The 19,215-nt window shown below is 36.0% G+C and overlaps 1 long non-coding RNA gene across 1 annotated transcript in view; it reads right to left on the reverse strand.

The window, feature by feature from the left end:
• Positions 1-312: 312 nt before the first annotated feature.
• LOC120516342 overlaps positions 313-19,215 on the reverse strand; it is a 28,502-nt gene continuing 9,599 nt past the window's right edge. Inside the window, exons 2-3 of the long non-coding RNA XR_005630831.1 lie at positions 946-1,042; positions 313-349 (exon numbers count right to left, since the gene is read on the reverse strand). This is a non-coding gene — a long non-coding RNA (uncharacterized LOC120516342). The remainder of the gene's footprint in view (positions 350-945; positions 1,043-19,215) is intronic.

A 19,215-nucleotide genomic window follows, 5' to 3' on the forward strand; every position in this document is an offset into this window, starting at 1 on the left:
CATTTTTGACTTAAATGATATAACAATTCAATTTCAATTTCAGTTTTAATAAATTAGTTAATTTTAGTACAAATATATTTATTTAATTAAATGTCATTGCCATTCTTGGATTTCCGATTCTTTACAGAATCGGGGGTTTACTGGTTGTGTTTTAAAGTGAACTTTTCTTATAAATTTTAATACTTTATTCTTGCAGCTTACAAGATTATAAACTTACTGTATTTGATGCTGCAGATGTTCTACCAGACGGTTGTGCCGAGTGCCCTCTTCTACGCGGTGGTGTGCTGGGGAGGCACCATAAAGAAGAAGGACGTCTCACGCCTGGACAAACTTGTTAAGGCGGCAGGCTCTATTGTAGGAATAAAGCTGAACAGTTTAACATCTGTAGCATAGCGACGGGGACTAAGCAAACTCCTGTCAATCATGAAGAATCCACTGCATCCACTTAACAGTGTCATCTCCAGGCAGAAGAGTAGCTTCAGTGACAGACTTTTGTCACTGTCTTGCTCCACTGACAGACTGAGGAGATCGTTCCTCCCCTACACTATGCGACTCTTCAATTCCACCCGGGGGAGTAAATGCTAACATTATTCATTAAGTTACTAAGTTATTGTCTGTTTTTACATGCATTTTCATTATTCTTTAATTTAATATTGTTTTTTTGTTTTTTGTATCAGTATGATGCTGCTGGATTATATGAATTTCTCCTTGGGATTAATAAAGTTTCTATCTATCTATCTATCTATAATAGGGCTGTATGAAACCTTGTATCTATATGTGATAAAGAAAACCTTAAAGCTTAACAAATATGTTCATATTTCACACCAAGAGTGATATCAATTATTGATCCATATCTTGAAATTATGCACATATTTCAAAACAGTGTATCCATATCATTTTAAGAAGGAAAAAAAGCAGAAATCAAACCATTGCTGTGACATTTACCAGTTTTCAAGGAGACTGGCTGTGAACCTCATGTCTTCGCCAACTTCACTGTTCATCTTACTCTACAGTCCTTTTGCTCTCTCTGGTCTGTAGACAGCTAGAAAATAATAACAGGAAAAAAAAATTCACACATATGACTGCATATATTCTTTCATCATACGGAAGATACTGCCTGCTCTGGCTGGATTGATGAAGCATACACATGTTTTAATGTGAGAATACTGAACTCATGTTGCAGGCAATGAATTGTCAAGAACAGACATTGTAGGCTTACATTTACATTATACTTTTATTTATTTGGTTGATGCTTTTATCCAAAGTTACTTACATCACTTGAGGTATAATTGGTTACATTTCTGTTTATTTTTTTCCAGTTCGAGCACAGACAGGTGAAGCGACTTGCTTAGGGACACACAGTGTCAGTGGTGGGATTCAAATCCACAACCTCTGGGTTTGAGGTCCAAAGCCTTAACCACTGCACCACTGCCTGACTAAATCCAGTGTTTGAATAGAAGAAAGCTGGTACTGCTCATCATTGGTCTGCAATAGAAGTAAAATCCTGCAGTACTTCTTTATATTCCCTGCTTTGTGCCCCAAAAAATGCAAGTTATCAACAACATACTGATAACCAAATTGTGCTTCACTCACTTAGAATATAGAACCAATGTAGAAAGCATTTTAAGATGGAGAAGCTTTTATCTGTGGCAACCTCTGCAAGAGAACCACCTCTTTCAACCTTCGCAAACATATGCAGTTTTTAATATCTGGAAAAAATTTGGGATTAACTTGCTTAGAGATCTTTATATAGACAACATCTTTGCATCCTATGAACAATTACATTCCAAGTTTAACATTCAAGCTACACAATTCTTTCACTATCTTCAAATTAGGAACTTTGTTAAACAGAACTTGCCCGATTTTCCTCATCTTGCATCCTCGTCAATGCTGGAAAAAATATTGCTCAATTTCAAGGACTTAGACACCATCTCTGCAATATATAAAATTATTTTACAGTTCCTCCCTTTCAAAGATCCAAGAGTACACTCGGAAAAAGATCTTTTAATCAATATATTAGAAATGGAGTGGAAAATAGTAATGCAGAGAATTCACTCGAGCTCCATATGTGCATAACATACAATTATTCAACTCAAAATTATATATCGAGCACATCTGTCTCGCCTAAAACTCTCCAAAATGTTTCCAGGGCAGAATCCAACCTGGGAACTCTGCAATCAAGTTCCATGCTCACTGGGTCACATGTTTTGCTCCTGCACCAAATTAACATCATTCTGGATCAAAATTTTTAATAACCTTTCAGACAGCATTGGTCTCACAATCCCTCCTAACCTATTAACAGCTTTGTTTGAGGTTCTTCCAGATTGGTTGAAAGTAGAGAAGTGCAAAAAAACTGTGATTGCATTCACTACACTTTTAGCACGCAGACTTATTTTGCTAAACTGGAAGAATCCTAACTCTCCTCTATTAAGTCAGTGGGAAACCGATGTTTTATACTGTCTGAAATTTGAAAAAATCAAATACTCAGTTAGAGGATCTATACAGATTTTTTTCAAAAGATGGCAGGATCTGATCAATAATATTTTAGAATAAGCTTTTAAAGCACAGAGGAAGCAATTATTTCAGCATTTCTTTTTCTTCTCCATTCATCTCTACTGCTTATCAAACTCATCAATTTAGGTATGTTTACAAACCTTAAGTTTTACCCCCTTGGCCATGCTCTCTCTCTCAGGGGTGGGGGTCATCTTGTTCTCAATCCTACGTTTTGTTAAAAATTGATTGATTTGTATGGAATGAATACAATAAAATTAATAAAATAATAAAAAATATATATGTAATTGGTTATAAATATAATGCAGTATAATCAGTCAGTCAATCAGTCATTTTCCAACCCGCTATATCCTAACACAGGGTCATAGGGGTCTGCTGGAGCCAATCCCAGCCAACACAGGGCACAAGGCAGGAACAAATGCCTGGCAGGGCGGTAGCCCACCACAAGCAGTATAATCAGTTCAGATTAATTGTTATGTGTACAAAATACAATGAAACTCCTATATACTGTTTTCATCGTGCCTTACCTCAGGAAACTAAGGCCATGAATCTAAGGTAAAATCATTTTTTCTGATTTTCTTCCGTTATCACAAGGACACTTCAAAAATGTGAAAGCACATTTTCATTTCGGCAGAGTTAACATATTTGGTAAGTTTTCAGTATTTTTCTGTACTGAATGGATGCTGAGTTCCATAGACACAATTGTTAGCAACAAGAACAGAAAAGTATTTTTAAAATTTTGAAATCAGAGTGGCAAGGGATATCATAAGGGAATACTAAAACCAGCAAATGATACAGGAGATGAAAGTCCTGGTCTAAAAATATGCTGAAAGTCAGAGTCAGAAAGACAGTCAAAAGCATTCAACCAAACTAAGGGGCAAAGACAAACAAAATGTTTATAAGCAGAGCTGAAGTCAAAATCAAAGTCAGAGTCTACTCGGAAAGGAAGCTACGTACTACTAATTATCTGAGGTATTTGAAACATCTGACGAATACTGAACGTGATGATGGACAGACAAAGTGTCAATGGCTCAATAAAAAAACTAAGATTATAACAAAAAAAAAAAATCAAACAAACTTGACAGTGAAGGCTAATACAAAAATGTAAATGTTCATGTGTAAAAACCTAAGCCAGGCAAAAATACACATATACAAATGGGTAATTGCCATAGCGAGCAATAGAGAAAAAAAAATCTTGGGTTGCCTTCTAATGCTGATTAAAATCTTAAAAGCAAACATTTGTTGAATTCACATTTCCTTTTTTGGAAATGAGCTCCATTGATCCTCTAGTCAACTACAGGTTGCTTGTTGCTACAAAAGATCTGATGACTGGCCCAAATGACGGGAAAGTAACAATGATCAAGCGTGATGCCAAATGATAACAGTTGTTTTATAAAACTGTCCCAAATTTGTTTAAAAAGTTTATTTACTTTAAACATGTTCAGATTCTCATAACAAATACTGTCATCAATTAATAACATAAAGTACAATCTTTCACTCATTTTTCCCAATTCCCATCCCATTTCTTTGCAAAAATATATGAAAATGTTGTGAAACATTTTAGGCTTTATGATGACAAAACTCACGTTTTTTTATTAGTCCAATTATACTTTGAATATTTAAATACTGCCTACATTATGTTCATGTTTTAGTTTTTAAATGTTTTTGCATGAAAAGCTATTCTTTTACGTTCTCAAAGTGTTGAAATTTCAATCCATCCCAAGAGGGGAAAAAATAAATCATATTATTACTTTGTAAGTATTTGCCTCAGGGAGAGCCTGCCCTTTAAAAATCGTGTACGCGTTACTGTCAACTTATTTGACATTTTTACTGTGTATCAAATTATTAAAAGTTGAAACTGTCACAAAATTTCTAGGCTTTTAGAGGTTTGAGATATGTTAAATCAGTCTAATGGATTTGTCTATACGGTAAAAAAATGAGTGACTGGTTCCAATGTTGAGACTTCTTTTTAATTATAAAGCCCACTTTTGATGGACTGCCTTTTCTAACTACACATTTACAGTAAGTTAAATGTAAAATAGATAATATTGCAGGAATATTTATTATGTAGTATTTAAATGATTATATTTGTCCTGAATACCCTCGTTCAAGTGACCTTATATATAATATACCTTGACAATTGAGTGAATCAATCAGCAGTTGAATCAACATATCTAACACTGAATTTGAATATGAATTATTTAAATACCATCTGACTGATTCTTTTTCTTACGTATATGTTTCATTTCATTTCTTCTTACTATGTAGAAAAGTAACATATAGCAGTTTGTGGGGTCCAGAACCTAATTACTTGAGAAAACTCTGAAAAGTAACATTGCCACCCAATGACTTCTTCCATAATTAACTTCTAATTGGGGTAGTCAGCAGCTGGGAGAATTTATTAGAAATTTTTGTCACACAGTCTTCAGAGTGCTCACCCCTATTCTCCATGTATGTTCTTAATGATTCACTTCTCTTTCTATGCTCTAAAAAATTTCTTTAAGTAACAATAAAGCATATTTTGTGAAAGGTGGCTACATTACCTCGTGAACGCATTTTTATTACAAATAAAAATTAGTCAGGATAAAGTTCTTTCTCCGATTATCTAAAAAATATTTGGAAGTAAACTGTCATCTTACCACTTAGCTACCAACATTGAATTTTTTGAAATAAGCTTGACAGGGCATCTAGTTTACACCTACTTTATTCCCCCTAACCTATATTAGAAACAAAAGACACACGTTTTCAGATAAACCGTGTCATCTGTATACAGTGTGTATCAAGACTCTACATTTTTACCAAAAGGTTGAAACAGCTGATTTTCATCTTTATTTTTCCTAAAAATCATCCATTTGGTTTTCGCCCAAATGTCAATGTTGTTTGATAAGATTTGTCATAATTTCTGTCATTATATGAACAAAAGCAAACATTTCAATAAAAGTGTTTATACTTTTGTATACTTGTCACATTTAACGTGAACCAATTGAAATGTGTTTCTGATTATAATGCTTTGTAATTTAAAAGGGATAATTAAAACTTTGGAAATTTGTTTTGAGCCTTATGTAACAATGTCTAACATCTCACAATATCAGCCTCTTCAACAAAAGAATATTAATGTCTCTGACTCTTTCAGCACTTGTTAATGTAATTAAAACTAATTACTTCTTATAATACTTACATTTACTAACAAATACAGTAGAGTCAATTCATCACAAAATAATATTTAACAGCAGCACAGAAAAGTGTTGGAATTGTCAAACATTACTAAATATACATAATTATATTATACTAGCTGTACCTGGCCACGCGTTGCTGTGGCTCAGTCTGGTTAAATGGAAAAGAAAGAAAAGAGAATGCGCACATTTCTAATATGTTTCATTTCACAATGCTTGTGGGTATACAATATTTTTTGTTGTTCTATTGTGTGTGCAGATATAGAGATTGTCTGGTTTGCCGATTCTAGAACACGCAACATATAATTGTCCATGTGAGAAGCAATCCGTGTCAAGATCTAAACCGCACAATTCTAAAGATTGGCCCTGAGGTTTGTTGATGGAGATTGCAAACGCCAATCGAATTGGGAATTGCAATCATTTAAATTGAAATGGCATATCCTTTAGAATCATAGGAATGTGAGGAATGAGGACATCTTCACCTTTGAAAGGTCCTGTCAAGATTGTTGCTTCTATGACGTTGCTCATTAATTTTTTTACTGCAAGCCGCATGCTGTTGCAAAGCTTTGGCTGGTTGATATTTCGCAACATGATAATTGGGACGCTGATTTTCAATTGCAGTACATGCGGTGGCATGCCTGGCAGATCGAGTGAATTCAAAAATTCTGGTGGATAATTAACCGCTTCATCTGCTTCCACAACAGTGTCGATGGACTTGTATGTGACTGCCTCGCTTTGAATGTTAGACTGAAAAATATTAAGTTCGTAGACGTCTTTGTTCTTGGGCGCAAGAATAGCTCATTCACACAGCCAATCATGATTCTTATAATTGGTTTGAATATTGGGAAATACTTTTTCAACCAATTCTTCGTTTGACGTCACTAAATTGCAGAAGTTATGAGGCAATGAAATTCGTCCTGAGGTCAGATGAATTTCCAGCAATTGATGTGAGAATATCTCAGCTGATCGATCGTTTTGCAGCTGGACACGCATATATGTAGTTAATTTTAACATCTTTACGTGTCGCCACAAAGTAGAGTATTTCAGGCAAGCATTTATTTCATCCACTGGTGTCGACTGAGGAATTACAGGTAATGTTTGCCTGAAATCTCCTGCAAGCAATATTAATGCGTTCCCAAATGGTGTGATGTTTCCATGCAAATCTTGCAATGATCAATCAAGAGCCTCGAGCAATTTTTTGTGCGCCATTGTGCATTCATCCCAAACAATAAGTTTGCATTTCTGCAATACTTTTCCCATGCCAGATGCCTTGGAAATGTTACACGTGGGAGTTTCAATGAATTGCATGTTCAACTGCAATTTCAAAGCGGAATGAGCGGGTTCTTCCACCTGGTAGCAATGTCGCAGCTATTCCGGACGCCGCAAGAGCTAAGGCTATGTCATTTTGGGATCCAATTGCTGCCAGAATCAATCTAATTACGAACATTTTACCAGTTCCTCCTGGTGCATCTAAGAAGTTTTCTCCAGCCCCGTTATTGACAGTTTGCATTATTTGATGGTAAATGCCTTTTTGCTCAAGCGTTAGCTTAGGAATATTTGATTGCACATATGACAAAAAATCACCCGTGTTGTAATTTTGTTTACGATGCAATTCTACATCAAACGAAACAGCAGCAGATCAATTCGGTGATGGCATTCCCAATTGATTGAGAACTTTGTTTGCAATTTCTAAGCGCAAATCTTCAATCATTATCAACTCTTCGTTGTAGATTTCTGATTTCTACAAACGAACATTTACATTTTATTTATATAGACTGGATATATTGCATGTGTATATACAAATACAGTATATATAAACACATATACAGTATATATATATACATATATATGCACACATGCATATAAGGCTTGACTAAAAAATTCCCAGAATTATTAAAAATCCTGTATTGTAAAACTTGCAGCAATTCCATTTTAGTCACCTCCAAAATACTCTCCTTGAGATGCAATAAACTTGTCTTTTGCTACCATGTCTAAATCTCCATGATAGCAAATCTTCATCACTTTAGTCTCAGTCTTTATTTTTGAGAACAAAAAAAAAGTCAACCACCACATTGTTTTTGTTTAAAAACTTTGACTGACCGCAATGTGTGCAAGTACCTTGTTATGGCTCAAAAAGCAGTTTTACATGTGCCACTTCTCAAATCCTTTTTTGCCATGATGCTTTCCCGTACACGTTTCAGCAGTTCACTGTAATGTCACTAGTTCACAGTCTGTTTGCAGAGAACAGACACTTTACAAATAAGTCTGTCATCTGCATGATTGTAGAGTAAATGCTAGAAATACACAGATTGCCACTTGGTGAACTGATTAACCACACTTGTAGACACATGATACCCAGCGGCATATTCAACAACTACACCCTACTCTTGTGCTATTGACCGATTCCAGGATTTTAAACACACATACAGTGCCTTTCAAAAGTATTTACCCCTTGTTAGTTTTCACATTTTATTAATATACAACATTGCATCACAGTGGGCTTAATTTGGCTTTCTTAACAACTGAAAAATATGTTTTAATGTCAAAGTGAAAACAGTTTTCTGCAATCTTTTGGGCCTAAATTTCAGGGCCCTACCTTTGACATTCTGTACTCAGAGAATGATCACCATCGGATTGGATTGAGTTTTATTCACTGAGGAGCAAATATTCAACCTAGTCAAACACCACATTGCCTACTCATAAACAAGCACATTCTACACAAATCTTTACATTTTTGGCATAAACTAATAGAGTTTAACAAACAGAGTTTAAGTATAAATACAGAGAGGTCTAACAATTGAAGATAAAAGCAGTGGTTAGTTCCCTGTTGCACATGGTCAAGTTCAAGCAGCCATGGTTATGTGTGATTTCATTTTACTTCATCCAGAAATTATTGACTCTGGGCAAATTTTAGTTGTCCAGTCTTAGAATATTGAAAGTGGAATAGTCAACCCATTTCCAAATAGTGACTAGCCAGGGAGCTTCATTTCCATTTATTTGTCACCCTAATCAAACTCAGGTTTGCCAGGTTTACATTGGATTAGTTCCGTCATACATGCAAAGCAGAAGATCAGCCAAAATTGCTTGGTAAAATCTACATTGCTTATTATTATACTCTTGTCAGGATGTAGGAGCACCCAAGCCTGTCTAAACATTTTTGATGGGTGTCTTTATGGAATAGAGTATTGAAAATATTGCAGATGCTATGTCATGTAAATCTACACACATGAACAACTACACTGAGAAGTTACATCATTTATGCAACACTATATATAGGGTGCACTTCTGTCGTGATTTAGAGGAGTTTAAGCAATTTTTTGTGCTGCTTTGGACTTTTTATGTTTACTTTAGAATTTGTTTTTACTGTTTCTTTTGTTAAAGTTTTGGTGCTGGGCTACCATGGGTATTGTATCAGGGAATATGCTCACATACTCCAGAATGTGATATAACAATTACCATTTTATATAAAATGCACTTGCAAGCAGTGCACATATATAAGAATCTTGCTAATTGAAAACAAGTTAAATTTATGAATAGGAAAAAAGGAAAATAAAGAATAAAAATAAGAAAAAGAGCTTTTTGGTTTTGGAATAATGGGATCAAGTTGTGCTTTGGTCAGTTTGGAGGTATAATCATGAAATATTAGAAAGACATTTTTCAGTTTAGATGGAATTTAAAGGGAAGAAAACGATTTAGTTTTCGAGTGTTTTGTTCTGGAGGGGAAAATCAGTAGGTTCAGAAAAAGTGGCTTAAAGAAAAAACATGTATGTACAAGCTGGAGAAATCTCATTTTTCTTAAAAAAGGAAGAAAAGTACTTAATTCAAGTTCTTTCTAGAATAGATTAAAGAAATAGCTTTTGATAAAGGAGAAATTCTTGGGAACTGAGAGAATAACATTTTGAGTTATCACGAGGTTATGATTTTGCTAAAAAGCCCTTTGCTTATAAAAGAATTGAGACACCATGTTCTGGGAAAAAAAAAGTTATAATATATATACATATGAGGGGCCATTCAGGAAAAAAAAATTAGTTCGTAAATATATAAATTGGTTCAGATATATATACAGGTATATAGGTTCAGATACATTGGTTTGAATAATAATAATAATAATAATAATAGATTTTATTTATATCGCGCTTTATATTTAACAATCTCAAAGTGCTACAAAATAAGAATAAAATTAACAAACAAAAAAATCTATAGAAATAATTTAACAAAAAGCCTTTCTAAAAAGATAAGTTTTTAGGTTTCGTTTGAAGGCATCAATCGACTGTGGGGCTCTCAAGTAGTCGGGGAGGGAATTCCACAGCCTCGGCGCCACCGAAGAAAAGGCCCTATCAGCCATACTGCTAAGTTTAGCTCTGGGAACTTGAAGAGTGTTGGTATACACAGAGCGGAGGGTGCATGAGGAAGTATGAGGGATAAGGAGTTCCTGTAAATACAGGGGAGCAGATCCATAAAAAAACAGTATGTCCAGACAACAGGTGAATAGACAACAAAAATTTGATAAAAATGCGTAAAATCCACGACAAACAATACTACAAACTCAGACTCAGAGAATATATACATTAGTTCAGATACATTCGTTGAGATATAGTATATAAATTGGTTTAGATCCATTCTGATATATATATATACATTGGTTTGGATATATACATTTGTTTGAGTACATCCGTTCAGATATATACATTAGTTGAGATATACAGGTATATATTGGTTAATATACGTTGGTAAGGATATACAGTATGTATTAGTTTAAATAGATTGGTTTAGATATATACAGTACATCGGTTCAGATACATCCGTTCAGATATATATATATTGGTTGAGATAGATCTGTTTGGATATATAGGTCAGTTCAGATATATACATTGGTTTGAATAGATTGGTTGGAATTTACGGGCAGGCACAGCGCATGGCCACCTAAGTTTAGCATCTCCCTTTCGCTTCATCATTGCTTCGATATTGTTGTCATTATTGCATGTATTTTATACAAGTAGCATATGCCTGTCTGCCACATTTTATTTCGTACGCTGTCTTAGTTGGGGGTCCTCGATTTCAAAGCACTTTTTTTTCTTTCATTATTTAAAACACTCGCACAGATACCCGCCTCTTCGCCCCGCTCCGTCCCGCCCTGGCTCATTGTACCTGCCTGACTCGCTTCCTTTTGTCCTTTCCATGACAGATTCTACTCAAAAGCCAAGTTACCGGAAAGCATTGATCTCAACTGCAGTACGCCCCATTTTTTCACCTCATGACACGCTGGTTTATCATTGACCGAAAGCCACCCGGTGATATCTGTTATTCCGTATTGCAAGCATTTTATTAAAGGGTGATCTGCTTTAAAAGTAACTTAGTTCTATTTGCTGAAAGGATGTTATGGAGGAAAACACTGGGATTGCGCTGTTTCTTTTAAATGTTGATCAGGGATCAGATTGACCAGAATATTACTGCTTCACAAATAACTAATGTCTGTTTTTATAGTAAAACTGACAAAACCACACACACGTACACTACACAAAACACACACTCAAACTGACAAATCGTGGGTCACAAACACTATTGATTAAGTGTATCTGTCAGGGGCAATCATTTTTTTCTCCCAATAAAACGTAAGTTTGTCAAAGATAGAAGCAGCGTGGTAATTTCAATTATTCCATATTGGCAGCATTTCATTTAAAGATGATTCATGTCAACAGGGTGAAAGAGTCTCTTATTTTGACAGGGCGATCTTTCTTTAAGTGTAAGCATTTTTGATTGACTTCCAAAAAGAAAATGGCTATTACTTACACTCTTTGCTTCAAATTGGCTTCTTAAAAAACCTTTTTGATATAATTTATTTATGACAGTTTAAAATAAAAAAGTAATGTTCAAAATTATAATGCGCCGTATCTAACAGGAAGAGGTGGTGGTAGGAGTAAGATTGCTGACTCGCAGTTAAATGATCACTGGTTTGTGACAGGGGGGCTTCATTTTTGTTATTTTGTTTGTTTGTTTGTTTATTTATTTATTTTTACAAATTGCTTTGAGTAGTAAGAAAGGCACTATAAAAATGTAAGGAATTGTTATTATTATTATTATTATTATTATTATTATACGCGTGAATGCGTGATCAAATTCAGTTGCTGCGTAGTGGGGACACTATGTGCTCGACAATACCATGAGTTCATTGAAATAATTACACAGCAAGGTGCGCACGCAATACAAACATAATGTGTATATTATTGAAGTAAAGGTTTATATAAATTGATTATATACAGATTTTTAACAAGTTGAGAGATGTAAACTGGTTAAAATGCACGAAATTATACATGTATTGCTTTATAGTTCACATATAGTGTATATTATTAAAATGATATAAAAATCATATAAAATGTTGTAGAATCTGCGTCGTAGACTTATTTTATGTCATAATTCTTCAAAGAAGTCTTTAATTAGTTTGCTTTAAAAAAATCTTACGGCACACGTGAACCATTGAAAATCGCTGATCTTAATCAATCAATAAATATTTGAGGTGCTCTAAAATATCTGTGCCTTGTAGAATTCAGTGTCCCTTCTCTTAGGTGCACTGAGATGTGATTGCTGCAGAACTCCTCTTGTTTGCATGCCTTTGCACACCACTTGTCTTTTGTTTTAATGCATGCTCCATGCAAAATGCTGTCATACCTGTTAGTAAACATGCACGCGCAGCGATGTCCTGACGTCTGCGTTCTAAGGCTGCTGGTATATTAAACACTATTGACATTTTACCGGAGTGTCTGTGATTGACGGCAGACAGTAAACTTTGTTAAAATGATATCGAAAAATACCAGTCGTCAGTTGTATTTTCAGTCATTCTGCTGTGTTTACTGTTCTATTACCAAAAAATTCTTCAATGGGGCTCATCAACAAAGAAACATGGATAGTAAGATTTAGTAAAATATCAGTAATACTAATACATTGCTCGACACCCAGTAACACTTTACAAAGACATTTACAAGACAGCTTGTTAAAATACATGTAGCAATCCATTGTCATGCTATAAGTGATAACTTGTTCTTAAACATTTACACAGGTGTAGCGTTTAATATACCTGCAGCCTTAGGACGCAGACATCGTGGGGTTATTTTCTGTACGTCGCATAAATCATCTGAGATCAGATGCCTCATCTTGGATGAGTTAATGCCAGTGAAGCTCATCTGGGATAAGTCAGTTTTTCAAACGCAGCCGTGTAGTAGATTAGTCTATCTGGATCTAATCATCCGAGATGAATGCGCGCACCTGTGCTGATTGAAAAGCCCATATATATTGAGTCTAGAAAACATGATTAGGAAGTCTTTACACAGCAAGTCTTTGATAGGCTGTAACAAAATGACAAAGGAACGGCTGCATTTTTTTTCACACAAGCGGAGCAGGACTTTTTATTCGAAGGATATGAAGAATTTCAAGATTTAATATGCACAAGGGGTAACACTGCAAAAGCAGCCCAAACCAGAAAAGACGGCTGGCAAAAATTGGCCGACAAATTAAACGCTAAGTAGTGTGCATTGTACTTACTGAATGCAGCGTTTCATTTCCTTTGTGTCAGATTAATTATTATTTAATATGTCATAAATCCAGATCAAAGGTACATTTTCCAAATAATGTTTGATCAAACTCCACTCTGATCAGTCCCATGTGTCCCAATCACATTTGGAAGTCCTGGGTAATGAGAATGTTAGGCTGAGATTCTTTATGGAACTGTGGGTGTTTTTGCCTGTGTACCTGCAATGGCATGAAACGTTTCTTTTATTGTCTATACAAGCATGTGTCCAGGAAACACTATGAAAACCCAAAAGAAATATTTCAGAGCCAAACAGACTTTACGAATTGCCTGGCAAACTGCACTTTTAGATAGATTTTCCGCATCACCTACAGTATATAAAAAAATTGCTGCTTGCAAAAAAACCCAAAGCAATGCATACTGTCTGTGTGGTGGTGAGAGCCCGACTTCACCTAGTTTGACTTTGAATATAAGGTGCTAATAAATCTTTGAGGTTTAATATTCCCCCTTGGCTCAAGTGGTATCTTTCGAAAAGAATTTCCTCCGGGAGCAATAAAAGATCTTGCCGACCCTCTCTATATGAAATTCTCTTAATATAATTTGAGCACCGATATCAATTGGTCACTCATTTATAAACGGCAAAACCATGACTGAATGAATTCCATGCACGGAAACTGATTAATTGTGTGAGCTAATCCTTGTTTACACAGAACAAACCTCCTCCGAGCAGGTTTCAGGATTTCGATGTGCTGCTATGACAACACATCCAGCAAGAGTTTCGAAAAACTGACAGATCCAGGATCATGCCAAATTGTCAACAACTACATCCAGCTAAACAAGTAATTCACGTCCGAAAAATACTCCCCAGGGGCCTCATGTATAAACGGTGCATACGCACAGAAATGTTGCGTAAGAACTTTTCCACGTTCAAATCGCGATGTATAAAACCTACACTTGGCGTAAAGCCACGCACTTTTCCACGGTACCTCATGCCTTGTCGTACGCAAGTTCTCCGCTCGGTTTTGCAGACTGGCGGCATCCAGCGTCAAAGCAGTGCTACTGTTCCTGTGTGGTTACTCATTATTTTCCTGATGCGGCTTTATAAATACACCGAAACTAACCGCATATTGTTTATTAGTGTAATGCATCTGATTGTAATTAACTTGTAACAATATAATGGTCCAGGGAATAGCCATAGTATTCCAAATACCATAACTGCTTTTTAGCGTTGTTACTCTCACTTCTCCTTCTTCTTCTTTCAGCTCCTCCCGTTAGGAGTTGCCACAGCGGATCATCTTTTTCCATATTTCTCTCACTGCACCACTCGGAGTATTTATATCACTGTATCTGAGTGTGAATCACAGCAGCAGCTTATCGGAAAGAGAATTATCGATATACAGCATCAAGGACACGCTGTCTCAGCCACGGCAAAACGTTTCAAAGCCTTTCCTGTACGGACCTCGTGGTTCAAAACAGTTTAATCCCAAGAACTTTAAATGCAGCCAATCAAGTGCTCCTTGTAGAACTGTTTGTACTTATAAGTACAATCACCCCACTGTAAACTTGCACTATAGTTATAATATCGCACAACCTGAGCCACTTTATAAAGCGTGTATTTACATATGATGACGATATCATTTTTAAGGTGAAATGCAGCAAAATATGTTTGTTAAATTATACAGATAAAACTTTAACTTCATTTAAATAATCTATATTCTTCACTGGGAGTGTCGTGAAGGATAGAATAATTAAACATGTACTATGAAGATATTTCAATGTTCTTTAAACGTTTTGAAGAATCGGCGCTAAGCTTACAGATGGCTTAACGTCTATTACAGAGCTGATTGTATGGCGATCGGTTACTTGGGGAAAGAAAAGCACTGACTGCAGTGATGGCTACGCCAATATATATTGAATATAAAACAGAAAGAGAAAATAACAACACAGCTAAAAACGCAGGGACAAATTTCGGCAAAAGTTAAATGCTTGTGTCATGAGCACGAGGCGGCTAGTGTCTGCAACAGACGTGGCCATCCACCGTGCATGACATTGGCGGCGAAGGAGCCACCGATTCTTCCTCTGCCCAGTGCCACCACAAGCTTAGAGCCGCCCCTGTATTACAGCTCTCTGAATAACTAAAATACTGAGATGTATACGTGATGTCATTTTCATGATGATAGGAGTTAAAGCACGTTATTAAACATGTTTCACTTCGATGAAATAATTTATTGCAGCAGTACTGCAATAATTGGATATCACAAATGTAATGGACTCTGTGTCCAGTTGGAGGAAGAGAGCCGGTTTAAGAAGCAAGTAGTGATTCACACACATAGAGCACATAGAAAATCAAATACAAAACAAAGCATTGCTACTTTAATTACAATGTGATTTTAGAAACTGGTTAATTAAACGATTTTAAGATGAATTTTATGATGTTCTACTTTAATGACAAAATAAACTACGTGATTAAAGTGGAAATGTCGAGATTAAAGTGGACATTTCGTGCTTTTTCCCCACCGTGTGCCTTTTTTCTCTGTACCCTAATAAGCTTTCATATGACACTCAGACAGTGGGCTTACAACTCGGCTTTCCACGGCGACTTTGATATGTGAGTTCTTTTTTATTTCCGGCACTGTGCGATTTTGTGGATGTGAGCTTTCATGTTTCTCCAACACACTATGCCACTCGATCAACTTCCTTTTGTTGATTATACCACGGCTTATTTGAACAAATAGTATGTTTTTCCTTTGCCTCCACTTGGTATTCGCTGAAATTCTTATGTTTCCCCCCGTGCTTTTCCCATTGTCTTTTCACAGAAGGCTGCGCTTAAGGGCAATTTATATTGATTTGCATATTCAAATAGGCGTAATTCTGGGAGGATTTGGGGCGTTACATAATGCGTGCACGGCGTTAGTTTTCACGCTGATCGGGATTTATGTAGCGGAAGAACGTGGAAGTTGGAGTACGCACAGATTCCTGCATCTGGATTTTTCTGTGCGTAAACACATTTCGGCTTTTGTGCTTACGCCATGTTATAGTGCGAGTTCTACGCACGGCGTTATACATGAGGCCCCAGGACATTGCTGCGCGTGCATGTTAACTAACAGATATGGAAGCATTTTGCACGGAGCATGCGTTAAAACAAAAGACAAGCGGTGCACAAAGGCATGCGAACAAGAGGAGTTCCACAGCAATCACATCTCAGTGCACCTAAGAGAAGGGACACTGAATTCTATGAGGCACAGATATTTTAGAGCACCTGTTCAAATATTTATTGATTGATTAAGATCAGCGATTTTCAACGGTTCACATGTGTGCCATAAGATTTTTTTAAAGTAAACTAATTAAAGACTTCTTTGAAGAATTATGACACAAAATAAGTCTACAACGCAGATTCTATACCATTTTATATGATTTTATATCCTTATTTTAATAATATACATACACTATATGTGAACTATAAAGCAATACATATATAATTTCGTGCATTTTAACCAGTTTACATCTCTCAACTTGTTAAAAATTTGTCAATTTATATGAACCTTTACTTCAATAATATACACATTATGTTTGTATTGCGTGCGCACCTTGCTGTGTAATTATTTCAATTAACTCGTGGTATTGTCGAACACATAATGTCCCCATTTATATCCCACTACGCAGCGGCTGAATTTGATCACACATTTACATGTATTATAAAAATAATAATAATAATAATAATTCCTTACATTTTTATAGTGCCTTTAACAGAAAGGAAGCCCCCCAGACACAAACCAGTGATCATTTAACTGTGAGTCACCAATCTTACTCCTACCACCACCTCTTCCTGTTACATACAGCGTATTATAATTCTGAACACTACTTTTTTTATTTTAACACTGTCATAAATAAATTATATTAAAAAGGTTTTTTTTAAAAACAATTTGAAGCAAAGAGGGTAAGTAATAACTATTTTTTTTGTAAGTCAATCAAAAATGCTTATGCCTAAAAAAAGATCGTCCTGTCAAAATAAGAGACTCTTTCGCCTTGTTGACGTGAATCATCTTTAAATGAAATGCTGCCAATAAGGAATAATAGAAATCACCGCACTGCTTTCTATCTTTGACAAACTAACGTTTTATTGGGTGAAAAAATGATCGCCCCTGACAGATACACTTAATCAGTAGTGTGTGCGACCCACGATTTGTAAGTTTGAGTGTGTGTGTTGTGTGCGTGTACGTCTATGTGTGTGGTTTTGTCAGTTTTACTATATAAACAGTTATTTGTAAAGCAGGAATATTCTGGTCATTCTGATCCCTGATCAACATTTTAAAGAAACAGTGCAACTCCATTGTTACTCCTCCATAACATCCTTTCAGCAAATAGAACTAAGTTCCTTGCTAAAGCAGATCGCCCTTTAATGAAATGCTCCCAATACGGAATAACAGAAATGATAAACCAGCGTATCATGAGGTGAAAAAATGGGGCGTACTGCGGTTGAGATCAATGCGAGTGCAACTGTTTTAAATAATGAAAGGAAAAAAAGTGCTTTGAACTCGAGGACCCCCAACCAAGACAGCATACGAAACAAAACGTTGCAGACAGGTATATGCTACTTATATAAAATACATGCAATAATGACAACAATATTGAAGCAATGATGAAGCAAAGGGGAGATGCTAAACTTAGGTGGCCGCACGCTGTGCCTGCCCGCCTGAACCGACCTATATATCCAAACGGATCTATCTCAACCAATATATATATCTGAACTGATGTATATATCTAAACCAATCTATTTAAACCAATATATATATCCTAACCAATGTATATCAACCAATATATATATCTCAACCAATGTATATATCTGAACTGATGTATTCAAACCAATGTATATATCTAAACCAATGTATCCCAACCAATATATATATATCTGAAAGGATGTATTCAAACCAATGTATCTGAACCAATATATATATCTGAACCGATTTATATATTTACAAACCAATCTTTTTTTTCTGAATGGCCCCTCTTATTACATATATATATATATACTATATACATACAGTATACTGTATATATATATCTATACTAATAAAAGGCAAAGCCCTCACTCACTCACTCACTCACTCACTGACTCACTCACTCACTGACTCATCACTAATTCTCCAACTTCCCGTGTGGGTGGAAGGCTGAAATTTGGCAGGTTCATTCCTTACAGCTTCCTTACAAAAGTTGGGCAGGTTTTATATCGAAATTCTACGCGTAATGGTCATAACTGGAAGCTGTTTTTCTCCATTTACTGTAATGGAGATGAGCTTGAACGCCGTGGGGGAGTTTCGTGTGACATCATCACGCCTTCACGTAATCACGCAGTACATAGAAAACCAGGAAGACCTCCAAAAGCGCTGAAGAAAACATGCATTATATAATTGAGAAGGCAGCGAAACAATAAGAAGCGGCGAGTGACATATACAACCATATTCATGAGTTCTGCTACTTCGGAAACAAAGCACGATGTAAACCTACACTTTAAATTAAGTTCATAGACAGGCTGCGCTGGCGTTTGTAATTTAGTGCCTGCCCATATAAGGCCGTCCGTCAGCGGCAATCCAATAGCAAACTCCCACTAAATATTCACGGGTGAAGGACTGTGCTTATGCAGAGGAAGATGAGATGGTCAGGGTGGTGTTTGGTACAAACTCAGCTAAACTGCGAGAGAAAGTTTTAAGTGCCAGGACTAAGGTAACATTAAATACAGCCATGGACATAGCACGAGATGGCACCAGCACAGCTGGGAACCTTCGATGCATGTACACCGAGCGCATCACGTGAACTTACGCAGTGCACAGATAAAAGCAACAGTTCCAAAAGCGCTGAACAAAACCGAATTACACAATTGAAAAGGCAGCAAAAATATGAAGCGTCTGATACATACAAGCGTATTCATAAATCCAGCTACTGCGGAAACAAAGCACACGGTGGAAAAAGTCAATGTCCCGCTAAAGGAAGACAGTGTAAAAAAAAAACCCG

The sequence above is a fragment of the Polypterus senegalus genome, chromosome 16 (genome assembly GCF_016835505.1).
Source record: "Polypterus senegalus isolate Bchr_013 chromosome 16, ASM1683550v1, whole genome shotgun sequence".
Lineage (NCBI taxonomy): Eukaryota > Metazoa > Chordata > Cladistia > Polypteriformes > Polypteridae > Polypterus > Polypterus senegalus.